We start from the raw sequence: 13,125 nt of genomic DNA, 5'->3' as shown, positions 1-13,125 counted from the left end.
CTTGGTAACTATACATTTGGATGAAACTGACCTTTAAATTAAAGCAATTATTACTATAAATGTATTTTCAAAGCTTCTTCCTCACAGTGTTGGCCTATATGTGTGGTTTCCTTGTATACAGAAATTTTACAGTCTTGATAAATAGCCACATGCAAGATAGCAGTGTCTACTGTCTCTTATTAAGGTGGAGCTCCACCCAAAAGGGAAAGTTTTGCTTTAAGGCCTCATCACCCGATCCCCATTAATGATTGGCACCTTTGGGGAGTGGGGGGTGGGGGTGGGGTACCCGAATTTGACAGGTATCCGCTCCCACTTCTGCTGTGATCGCCTAGGCAATCATAAGCTGAAGCTGTCCTCCTCCCCTCCCTCCCTGTAGTCTTCTGAGACAAGTGACAGGTCCCAGAAGACTACAAGACCATTCAAAAAAAGCAGTGCTACACGCGCATGCTGTGAAGCCGCAAGCTGTCACAGCCAGGTGCCCACACTGAAGATGTCAGCACCGGGGACACAGGATGGCTGGTAAACCCAGCTGGTATGATGGATCCTGGGAAAGGTGAGTGGCTGTTTTTTAAAAGTCAGCAGCTACAGTTTTTGTAGCTGCTGATATTTATTTTTTGAATTTTGGCTGGACAACCACTTTAATAACACAAGTAGTATCAAAGGTTCATTTGGAGACCTGATGAAACTATTATCTTGCTGGGTCTGCTTTCAGTGGAGTCACTGACCTATCTTGCAGTCACTGACCTATCTTGCAGTAAGTGAAGTCTCAACCAAGACAGAACTTCCCTGCCGATGAACCAAAAGAGTGGCATTGTCTGGACAAGAGGTCGGCAATGGTACCCTTATATACAACAAATGCAAGCATATATGTCAAAGATATACATTGAGTTCCTTGGCAACTGCTTAGTGTTTACATTCTTTCACTGAAATAGAAAACATAAAGTGTTGAGAAGCAAAGAGGAATTCTGCATCAGGAAATGTCATCAGTAAAATTTCTACTTGCTGACGCAATGGAAAAATAGCACACATTATGCCAAGGGTGAAAACTATTTTAGCTGAAAAAAATGTGTATTTTCACTACTTCTCACACGAATAGCAGCTCTATAGTTTCTTGAATTATTACTCTTTACATCCGCATATTTACAGGCTTCCAAAAAAGAAGAACTGGTTCGTGAACAATTTCTATGAAGCACAAGGTATGTTCCTTATTGTTATTTGCAATATTATCTCCCATGCATTTAAGCAACCATTTGTATGAAAATTATGAATTACAAAGAATACAAAGAAAGTACTTGATCAATACTTGAAAGCGAATACCACCAGAAATGAAACTTAATTTGAACTCCAGGCAGATATAAAACACTAATGAATTCAGTTATGTGTTTAGGAAAAAGCAGTAAATGTATTGTTATATGGAATTATGATTTCCTGAATTTGACTTGAGTGTATTCCTCTGTACAGCAGCACTCAGACAAGGCGAGGCAGGGGCCAATACTTGGGGTCAATCATGTGTCAGGCTTGCAAATGTTTAGACAAGGAACATACACACAGAAATGGGTCCGAGACGGTGATTCTCCACCGGCACCCGACGATCGCTGTGTATCACCGACGGGGGAGAGACCTGTATGTAAACAATCCAGATCTCTCCCCTGTCAGCTCCTGCACATTGTTTTGTATGGCTCTGCATAGCAGAGTCATACAAAGCAGTGTGCTTACAGTGTAAAGAACACACACAGCACACAGTAAAACAGCACACAGTTAACCCTTTGATCACCCCAAATGCTAACCCCTTCCTGCCCAGTGTCATTAGTACAGTGGCAGTGCTTTTTATTAGCACTGATCACTGCATTGATGTCACTGGGGATGTCAGTGACAGTTAGTCAGTTCCCCCACAGTGTCAGAATGCCCGCCACAGTCCCGCACTCCTACTATAAGTCACTGATCACCACCATCACTAGTATATATAAAAAAAAATTCCAGTATCTATACCACCATTTGTAGACGCTATAACTTTCATGTAAACCAATTAATTTACATGCATTGGGCATTTTTTTTTTTAGCAAAGATGTAGCAGAATACATTTTGGCCTAAATTTATGACAAAATGTTATTTTTTTCGTAATTCTTTCACTGGATATGTTTTATAGCAAAAAGTAACAAATATTGTTTTTCTCCAAATTGGCGGCCTTTTTTTTATAGCGTAAAAAATAAAAAACATACAGGAGATCAAAAAGAACAAAAAGAAAGCTCTATTTGTGGGAAAAAAACAACATACATTTCATTTGGGTGCACTGCTGCATGACCATGCAATTGTTATAGCAAAAAATGGCTTGGTCAGGAAGGGGGGTAATCCTCTGCAGGGCAAGTGGTTAATGAGATATTGCTCACACATGCCATGAATATATGTGGAATTACACCCCAAAACACATTCTGCTATGTCTCCCGAGTATGGGGATTTCACATGTGAGAGACTTTTGGGCAGCCTAGCCACATACAGGGGGGTGTTTCTACTAACCTTTCATTTCAGAGCCTCTAAAACTGTGACAGCTAGTGAGGAAGTGACACGAGGATGTTACAGCCTTTGAAAAGCCTAAAGGTGGTCATTGGTTTTTGGCCCCCGTATGTGGCTAGGCCCCCAAAAAGTCTCACACATGTGGTATCCCCATACTTGGGAGAAGTAGCTAATTGTGTTTTGGGGTATCATTCTACATGTATCCATGGAATGTGTGGGAAATATCTCATTAAAGTTACAACTTTGTGTAAAAAAAATGTTGTCATTTTCCATAAACTTGCGGGAAAAAGTAAAATCTTCCATGCACTCAACATGCCTCTCAGCAAATACCTTTGGGTGTCTGCTTTCCAAAAAGTGATAATTTTGGGGCGTGTTTATAATGCCCTGGCATTTTAGCACCTCAAGAAGCGTGATTGGCAGTCAGAAAGTAAAAGCTGCATACATTTCAATATATATACCATATTTTGTAGACATTATAGCTTTCATACACATCAATTAATATACACTTATTGGAATTTGTTTACCAAAGACATGTAGCAGAATACATTTTTGTCTACATTTATGACAAAATTTTATTTTATTTTTTATAGCAGAATGTAGAAAATATTGTGGTTTTTTTTTCAAAATTATCGGTCTTTTTTCGTTTACATATAAAAGAATGCAAAACACAGTGGTGATCAAATATCACCAAAAGAAAACTCTATTTGTGTGAAAAGAAATTTCATTTAGGTACAGTGTTGCATGACCAAGCAATTGCTAATTAAACTAGCACAATGCCAAATAGCAAAAAATGCTCTGGTTATGAAGGACGTAAGAACTCCCGGAGCTCAAGTGGTTAAAATCAAGGACTCCTAATTAGCTGAGGTGGAGATTGTGACATCATCCACCCACTTCTTCACATCCCTTGCCCGGTTGATGTGGGGATCTATAGGGAAAGGTTAGCAGAATCTTTAAGTCTATTTTAAATTAATGTCACCCCCAGGTATTTGCCCACTCAGTACATGAATGAGTACAGCATACATAGTAAATCTTATGTCAATTGTGAATATGTGAATGGGTACAAGGTACAGTAAATTTAATTACAAAATACATCCAAAGCAAATCACATCATCCAGCGATATAGATCCACCATCAATCACAATGCCCCGCCAACACAAACATGGCAACCCATGCCACGACAATCCTCTCTCATTGCTATTCCTGTCGCAAATGGCTGTCTACAGCTGACTGTTAATGTCAATAAACTGGCCTGGGATGCTGCTGATGTTACTGAACACATATGTTCAAGGTCATAGGTGATCATTAACATTGTGACATCGCTTGAGATGCCCACCAGCCAGTAGGGAGCTAAAAGCTGTCATTTAGTGGCGGTAGTAATACCACCACCAAAATAGTCCAGTTAAAGCAACACTAGTTCAGGCAAAAAAATTAATTGTCCAAATCTGGCAACTTAGTTTGTCCATTTGGCCCACAGCTTGGGTTTAAGTTGGTTGACCCAAACCTGAAACTCATCTTATTTAGCAGCCAAACCTTCATGTTTATTTCTATTTTCTTCCAAAGGTAGAGGATTGTAAAACTGATAACATTGAGCACAAAATAAATGACTCAAGCAAACAGATCATTTTACATATTTGCTTTATAACTGATATCACTGTATTTTGAAAGCAAATACCTGTCTTTATTTGAAAAATATTTCTCTTAAAATAGCAATGTTTCAGTCAAATAAAGAATTCAAAGTTTTTCTATCTGTAAATCTGACGTTATCTGTACTTTGATTCAGCTTTAAATAGCAATGCTGATTAAATCTCTGCATTGCCCTCAACAACATATGTCATTCTGTGAGTTAATTCTACAAACAGCTTGTTCAAGTATAACAGGTTCCACCTTGCAGGTCATTACTGTTTCATAACAGAGCAGTAGAATTGATACAAATGGATAACATACTTTAAAAGTAGATAAAAATCCATTGACATATTCAGTGATCCGCTTTCCCTCTCTGACGTAGAAATATCGCTGTGAAAAACAATAAAAATTTTCTTTACTGAAAATATGACAATAGATATTTTGGGTGACCTTTGGCAAAACATCAGCACAATTTTAATTACTCTAAAGGTAACTGCATGCACTATATTTTGCCCTAGCCTGACACTACATACTACTGACTGACCGCCCTGCCAATACATATTGTTTATGGACTGCAATGACATTACATAGTACTCACTGACTGCCCTGACACTACATACTGTTCACTGACTGCACATCCACTATATACTGCTGATTGACTTTTCTGCCACTACGTACTGATGACCAACCACCCTACCACTAAATACTTCTGAGTGACCAACCTGCCACTACATATTACTCACTTACTGCCCTGCCACTACATACTGCTCACTGACTGCCCTTTCATTACATATTGTTCACTTACTGCCCTGTTACTACATACTGCTCACTGACTGCCCTGTCATTACATACTGTTCACTGACTGCCCTGCCACTACATACTGCTGAGTGACTGCCCTGCTGCTACGTTCCATACACTCCATTGCTCTTTACTGCAATGTCTTACTGCCCTGCATTGCACACTTTAATATTTACTTTTGTATTTCTTTAACCCCAAAACTACAGCTCTCTTATAACTGCTTAACCACTTGCACTCCTGAGGATTTACCCCCCTTAATGACCAGGCCTCTTTTTGCTACTCTGCGCTGCACTAATTCTACTGATAATTGCGCGGTCATGCAATGCTGCACCCAAACGAAATTTATGTCCTTTTTTTCACACAAATAGAGCTTTCTTTCAGTGGTATTTGATAACCTGTGCACTATTTATTTTTCACGCTATAAACAAAAAAAGAACAAAAATTTTGAAGAGAAAGAATATTTTTTTACTTTCAGCTATAAAAAATAATAGTAAACTAAAAGTTAGTTATAAATTTAGGCCAAAATGTATTCTGCTACATGTTTTTGGTAAAAAAAATCCCAATAAGTGTATATTGATTGCTTTGTGTGAAAGTTATAGCGTCTACAAACTATGGTATAGATACTGCAATTTACGCCATTATTTTGCTATACAGCGCTGCGGACAATTGCGTGGTCATGCAATACGGTACACAAATGAAATTTATGTCCTTTTTTCACACAAATAGAGCTTTCCTTTCTTTTGGTGGTATCTGATCACCTGTGCAGTTTTTATATTTGGCGCTATAAACCAAAAAAATTTGAAGAATTTTTTTTTTTTTAAAAAACAATATTTTCTCATTTCGGTCATAAAAAATATCCAAAAAACTAACATTTCATCATAAATTTAGGCCAAAATGTATTCTGCTACATATTTTTGGTTAAAAAAATCCCAGTAAGTGTATACTTATTGCTTTGTGTGAAAGTTATAACGTCTACAAACTATGGTATAGATAATGGAATTTACACAGCTTTTACTTTCTGACTGCCCATCACATTTCTTGAGATGCTAAAATACCAGGATAGTACAAACACCCTCAAATGACCCCTTCTTGGAAAGTAGACACCCTAAGCTATCTGCTGAGAGGCATATAGAGTCCATGTAAGATTTATTTTTTTTCCACAAGTTTCTGGAAAATGACAAAAACATTTTTTTTTTACACAAAGTTGTCATTTAAATGATTTATTTCTCGCACAAGCCATGGGTATGTGTGGAATTACACCCCAGAATACATTCTGCTACTTCTACCGAGTATGGGGATACCACATGTGTGAGACTTTTTGGGAGCCTAGCCATATACAGGAGCCTGAAATCCAATGACCACTTTGAATGCCTGAAAGTGCGTAACTTCCTCATTTCACTTCCTCAATACATATCACAGTTTAGAAGGCCCTGACATGCCAGGATAGCACCAACCCCCCCCCCCCCCCAAATGACCCCTTTCTGGAAAGTAGAATTTAAAAAGAGGCATGATGAGTATTTTGCAGATCTCATTTTTTCTCACAAAAAGAATAGAAAAAATATGTTTTTGTTTTATTTCTTCATTTTCCAAAAACTTGTGGCAACAAATGAGATATGCAAATTACTTACCATGCTTCTTATCAAATTTCTTTGGGTGTCTACTTTCCAAAAAGGGGTAATTTGGGGGGTTAGGTGCTATCCTGGCATTTCAGGGCCTCCAAAACTGTGATAGGTAGTCTGGAAATGTAATGAGGAAATAAATTCCTTTAAAAGCCTGAAGGTGCTTATTGGATTTTGGGGTCCTGTGCTTGGCTAGACTGCTAAAACGTCTCTCACATGTGGAACCCTCATACTCGGGAGAAGTAGCAGAATGTATTTTGGGGAGTAATTCCACATATACCCATGGCATGTGTGAGCAGTAAATCAGTTAATTGACAATTTTGTGTAATAAAAAAAAACTAATTTGTCATTTTCCAAAAACTTGTGGTAAAAAAATAAATTCTTCTATTGATTCAACATGCCTCTCAGCAAATAGTTTGGGGTGTCTACTTTCCAAAAAGGGTCATTTTGAGGGGTGGGGGCGTTTTATGCACAGCATTCGAAGTTTATGCCACACATCACTCACTCTTCTAACTACCTGAAGATCAAGCCTTTTCTGACACTTTTTGTTCACCTGAAAAAAATCAGTATTTTTTGCTAGGAAATTAATTTAAACCCCCAAACATTATATATTTTATTTTAAAGCAGACACCCTAGTGAATAAAATGGTGGGTACTACAATTTTTTATGGCACATAGTACTCGCGCAGCGATTTTTCAAAAGCAATTTCTAAAAAAAAAATACACTTTTTTTTACTTTTAATGCACAAAAACACAATATATTGGTCAATTATTTGGTAAGATATAAATGATGATGGTATGCCGAGTAAATAGATACCAAACATGACATGCTTTAAAACTGCGCATGCCCTGTGCAATGGCGACAATCTGCATACATTTTTAATATCCATAGGCAACACTTTAAAAGCCTTTAAAAGCTACCATTTTAGATTTACAGAGGAGGTCTAGTGTTAGAATTAATGCCCTTGATCTGACGTTCACAGTGATCCCTCACATGTATAGTGCAACCGCTGTTTACATACCGGCACAGGGTCAACGCTTGTGCACACAGGTGTGCGTGGATGGGAGGGGCAAGTTTTATTTTTTTAAGTTATTTTGATTTTTTTAATTGTTTTTATACTGTACCTTTCTTTTTTTTTTTGGTTCACTTTTAATGCTATCACAGGGAGTGCAAATATCCCCTATAACTTCAATGGGCATTGTCATGTATTCTTTTTTGAGAAATCTGGGGTCTATCAGGCTCTAAATATCTCCTCTGCTGTTACATTATCTAATCAAACCAAAATTGGTTTGATCAGATGCTTTCCCAATTTACAAATGGCGCTGTTTATCCTGCGAAACTGAAGTGATGAAATGCTCGTAGCTTCCGAATTCTTAGATTATAGAGATGGTTGGCACCACTCTGGTCTCCAATCAGCTCTATAGTTAGCTGGCAGAAACACCGGCTGCATTCTCAGGTTCCCTCGATGGCACAGGACTGCCCGAGAAGGCCGTGGAAGGCAGCGGGGGGGGGGGGGGGGGCATCCTATCCCGCTGCTTGTAAAAGCAATTCTGAAGTTAATTAGCCACTTGAATTGCTTTTACATGAAAGCCGATTGCTGGCTTAAAAAAAGATACCAGGATGATGCCTGCAGCTGTAGGCATCATCCTGGTATAACCATTCAAAGTCCAGTGATGTACCAATACATCGCTGGTTCTTGTTGGGTGTATATGCTATGTTCTTTTTTTTTGTATGCAGCCTGTGGACTGAATGAAAAAAAAGAAATCTCTGCCAGAAAAAGTGTGTGGTATGCCCACCATTAGAATATACCACCCTGCATCCACCCACTTCTAATGGTGGGCACACATTAGGTCACACTTTGCCACATGCGCCTGTTCCAATATTGTACACATGTCTAAATAGTGGCACGCTTGAATAAAAATTGTCCACGTATAAGTGGTAACCCATATGGAAAAAGGATGACACCAAGTCCCAAACTATCTTGTCACTGCTCCCCATGTAGTCTGGGCATCTGGGGGGGCTCCACGTGCCTATCTTTTCCCTTGTAAATCTGAAACTTATAAGTGTACCCAGTTGTCCTCTCACAGGTCTTCTACATCTGGACCCCATATCTGGCACGCTTGCTGGGGAGAAATTGTTTGAATGCAAGGCGGCCAGAAAAATTAATGAGGGACTCATCAACGCAGATTTTTTGATGGGGATTATAGACATCTGCAAATTTTTGGTTAAGGTGATTTGCGAGGGGCTGAATTTTGTGGAGCTGGTCAAATTCAGGGTCACCCCGAGGGTGACAGAGTGTATTGTCGTTGAAATGCATAAAGCACATTATACTCTCATATCTATGCCTGGCCATGGCAGCAGAGAACACGGCATATGATGAATCGGGTCTGCGGACCAATACAACCGCAATTCATTTCTTTTAGTAATGCCCATGTTGAGGGTTAAGCCCAAAAAAAATGTAAATTCGGAAACCATAATGAGTTTCCATGTGACTGGTCTGGCAAGGTTTGAATTTTTGTTGGCGGCAATAAATTGTGCATATAAATTGCTTTGATCCACAATCAACGCATACAGATATTCCGTGAAAAACAGCTCCAAAAATCAAGGAGGTATGTGAAAGACCAAGATGTACTAGACCGCTGGTACTCGCCAGTTCACCAAAAGGTAGCACGGCACTAGTACTGGCACTCTGCTGCATATGAGAGTCATCAAAATTTACCAGCAAGTGCTAACAGAGATCAGGCTTGTATCTGCGAACACTGCGGTTTTGTGTGTAATATATCAAGTGACAGTGACCTACTGGCACAGCACTTGCTGGGGGAGAAGTGTGGGGGGGGTAAGCTTAGGGGCTAAACGCAGGTGCTGGCAGGTGCCGGGGCTGATCCCGCTAACGCTGCATTTTTGGAGATGCTATACTAATGTTAACGCTGGTATAGTGCTGATCTGATCAAAGATATTGACCCATTCAGACACTATACTAGCAATGGAGGTTTATTGTACATGAGCGTGCTCCTGGCAATCAAGGGGTTAAATGTGATGGCTGGTGTACTGACGGGCAATCTGACGCTATCTGGGAGGGGCGTGAAAACCACGGGAGCACAAATCATGTATATACAGTGGGGCAAAAAAGTAGTTAGTCAGCCACCAATTGTGCAAGTTCTCCCACTTAAAAAGATGAGAGAGGCCTGTAATTGGCATCATAGGTAGAACTCAACTATGAGAGACAAAATGAAAAAAAAAATCCAGACAATCACAATGCAGCTGTGCTCTGTGTCACTGTTTGCCGGCAATCACCGGGTCTCGGCGGGTAATGACTGGCCGGGACCCGGTGATTGACACCTGTGGCCATGATCGGCGGCACAGTTAGGGCGGTCACGCGCCTCGGGGCGCTCCCCCTACCTGTTTTGCAATATCACGTTTTAAAACATGCCCAGCGGTGCCACCTTGTGGACGTTTTTCTACAGTGGCTGGACGGCAACCAATTAAAGAAGTATGGGGTTTGTAAAAGAAAATAAACAAACAAACAAATAAATAAAAAAATAATCCATACTCACCTCTGTGCTACAAGATTGGTGTGATGCTGCAGCTGCTCCATGTCAGCTCTAAGCTCAAGAACTTAGCAATCATATGACCACTGATCACTCAGTTTACAGTCTGCTTGGAGCAGGGAGCAGAGCGCAGCGACTGTCAGCCACCATTCTCTGCTTTGCTCCGCCTGTGCTCGCGAGAGCACCAGGCAGGGGTGGGGATGGGTTCAGCTGGCTCTGGTTTTCAGACGCTCAGTATTGTTTGTATCCTATCAGGGCCTGGAGCAGGTCTGCCATGTAAAATTTTGGGTCACCGGAGAGCAAAAGTAATGCACTTGTGTGTCCCACAAGAGATGCATGGCCAAAAAAGTGTTGGCCATACTTCTCTTTTAATTAAAGTATGGCATTAGGTTAACAATATTCCTGTTGTAAAACAATGCACATTTTAAATGAATGCCCCACCCCTATTTAAAGTACGTTCTATGCATACAATGGCTTTCTGGACGCACATGAAAACAGTTTTTTTTATATATTGGTGTAGCACTACCCCCGTGGGGGCTGCTGAAAGATGATGGTCCCCTAAGGTTACTCTGACCTTGCAAAGCCTTCGACACTTCTGACACCCTGGGTTCAGACATGGTACACATAGGATCACACTTACAATGACACTAAATTGTAGTAACGGCTTATACTATAGAAATGCAGTCCAGATGTGTTCTTGATGCTTTTCTGCATGCGTGTTTTTTATGCATTTTTGGTGCATTCCAGTGCGTTTTTTATAAATTTTTTATGCTTTCCGGTGCATTTTTGATCCATTCCAGTTCATTTTTTCCCATCTCTTTTTCTTCAATTCAAATAGGGACATGTGTGTTCCAGTGCATTTTTGCTGCGTTTGGGTGCATTTCAGTGCATTCCGGTGCGTTTTTGATGCATTTTATCGCATTCCAGTACAGTTCTGTGCAGGAAAAATTCAGCCTGTTCTACTTTTTTTTCTGCATCTGGAATGCCCTGGAACAGCAAGAGCTGATATAAACTATTACATTGACGAGCATATAACCTACTTTCTGTGTGTTTTGAATGCAGAAAAGAAAGTACACTGAAACGCATGTAGTGTGAACTGGCCCTAAAGCAATTGAATATTTACTAGGAGCTTTCAAGACAAAGATTATTAGTAGAGATGAGCGAATCGAAGTAGGCAAAGTGGAATTCGTTTCGAATATTGGAAAAATTTCGATTCGCGCCAAATCCGAAAATTATCATACTTCGGATGCGCGAATCGAAATTTTTCCTAAAATGGCGGCGACATGTGCGGCGACGGAGCGGGGATGTCTGGGAAGGCGCGCAGACAAGGCGCGCTGACCCATAATGCATTCATTATTGACATGTGATCGCATTAGCCAATCAGCAGCCAGCCAGCCAGCACTGTGTAATGGTCGAGCTATAAATGGCGGCCATTTTAGAATTCTCCATTTGCCTCCAGTCATTCAAGAGAGGCAGACCTGGCTGTATGCAGGGAGAGAGTTAGGGACAGAGAAACGTTACTTAGGGACAGAGAAACGTTACTTAGGGACAGAGAAACGTTACTTAGGGACAGAGAAACATTACTCAGGGACACAGAATCTTTACTGAGGGCCACAGAATCGTTACTTAGGGCCACAGAAACGTTAGTTAGGGCCACAGAATTGTTACTCAGGGACAGACAGAATTGTTACTGAGGGCCACAGAATTGTTACTGAGGGCCACAGAAACGTTACTCAGGGACACAGAATTGTTACTGAGAGCCACAGAACTGTTACTTAGGGCCACAGAAACGTTAGTTAGGGCCACAGAATTGTTACTCAGGGACAGACACAGAATTGTTACTGAGGGCCACAGAAACGGTACTTAGGGCCACAGAAACGTTACTCAGGGACACAGAATTGTTACTGAGGGCCACAGAACCGTTACTTAGGGCCACAGAATTGTTACTCAGGGACAGACACAGAATTGTTACTGAGGGCCACAGAATTGTTACTGAGGGCCACAGAACCGTTACTTAGGGCCACAGAAACGTTACTCAGGGACACAGAATTGTTACTGAGGGCCACAGAACCGTTACTTAGGGCCACAGAAACGTTACTCAGGGACACAGAATTGTTACTGAGGGCCACAGAACCGTTACTTAGGGCCACAGAATTGTTACTCAGGGACAGACACAGAATTGTTACTGAGGGCCACAGAATTGTTACTGAGGGCCACAGAACCGTTACTTAGGGCCACAGAAACGTTACTCAGGGACACAGAATTGTTACTGAGGGCCACAGAACTGTTACTTAGGGCCACAGAAACGTTAGTTAGGGCCACAGAATTGTTACTCAGGGACAGACACAGAATTGTTACTGAGGGCCACAGAATTGTTACTGAGGGCCACAGAACCGTTACTTAGGGCCACAGAAACGTTACTCAGGGACACAGAATTGTTACTGAGGGCCACAGAACTGTTTTTTTTTTTAAGTCTGCAAACGTGCAACGATAACGAAAAAACCCGTAAGTGTTCACAAAAAAAGTGCAAGTGCAAAACACCACACGAAAAAAGTGCACTTAGGGGTGTGCTGTGTCCTACCCCTAAAGGGGCTTGGACCACTTACCCTGATCCCCCGGGGCACGAAGCTCCTGACGGGGACAAGGTTCCCAATTGGTCCTCCTGGCCAAAAGGCCTGGTGGACCACCGTTCCCTATGCCCAGCCGAAGCCGGACATCCAGTACTAGGCAAGGAGGCTCTCCCGAAGAAGAGCCTCCTAGGGATCAGGGGAGGAAGGAACCGTATGGCCACACATCCTCCCCCTAGACTTCAGGGTAGGCCCGAGGACCCACACCCTCCATCCGTGAAAAACACACACATAAGTAAAGTAAAAAGTGACAAAACGTGGGAGTGCATAATAAATAAGATAAAGATAAAGTAAAGAAAAAATAAAAAAATGGTACCGTGCCGAATTGTGCACAGACCAGGCCCTGAGGCCCGTAGCAAAAATTGCCCTGGACTTAGCCAAAAGACCTGGTCCTTAGGG

The 13,125-nt window shown here is 41.1% G+C and overlaps 1 long non-coding RNA gene across 1 annotated transcript in view; it reads left to right on the top strand.

The window, feature by feature from the left end:
* The first annotated feature begins 1,087 nt into the window (after positions 1 to 1,087).
* LOC149453037 (uncharacterized) overlaps positions 1,088 to 13,125 on the top strand; it is a 55,812-nt gene continuing 43,774 nt past the window's right edge. Inside the window, exon 1 of the long non-coding RNA XR_016314745.1 lies at positions 1,088 to 1,196. This is a non-coding gene — a long non-coding RNA (uncharacterized LOC149453037). The remainder of the gene's footprint in view (positions 1,197 to 13,125) is intronic.

This window comes from Staurois parvus, unplaced genomic scaffold (genome assembly GCF_062004578.1).
Source record: "Staurois parvus isolate SC_StPar_1 unplaced genomic scaffold, SC_StPar_1.0 ptg000454l, whole genome shotgun sequence".
Classification (NCBI taxonomy): domain Eukaryota; kingdom Metazoa; phylum Chordata; class Amphibia; order Anura; family Ranidae; genus Staurois; species Staurois parvus.
This window is presented reverse-complemented; position numbering and strand designations above follow the sequence as displayed.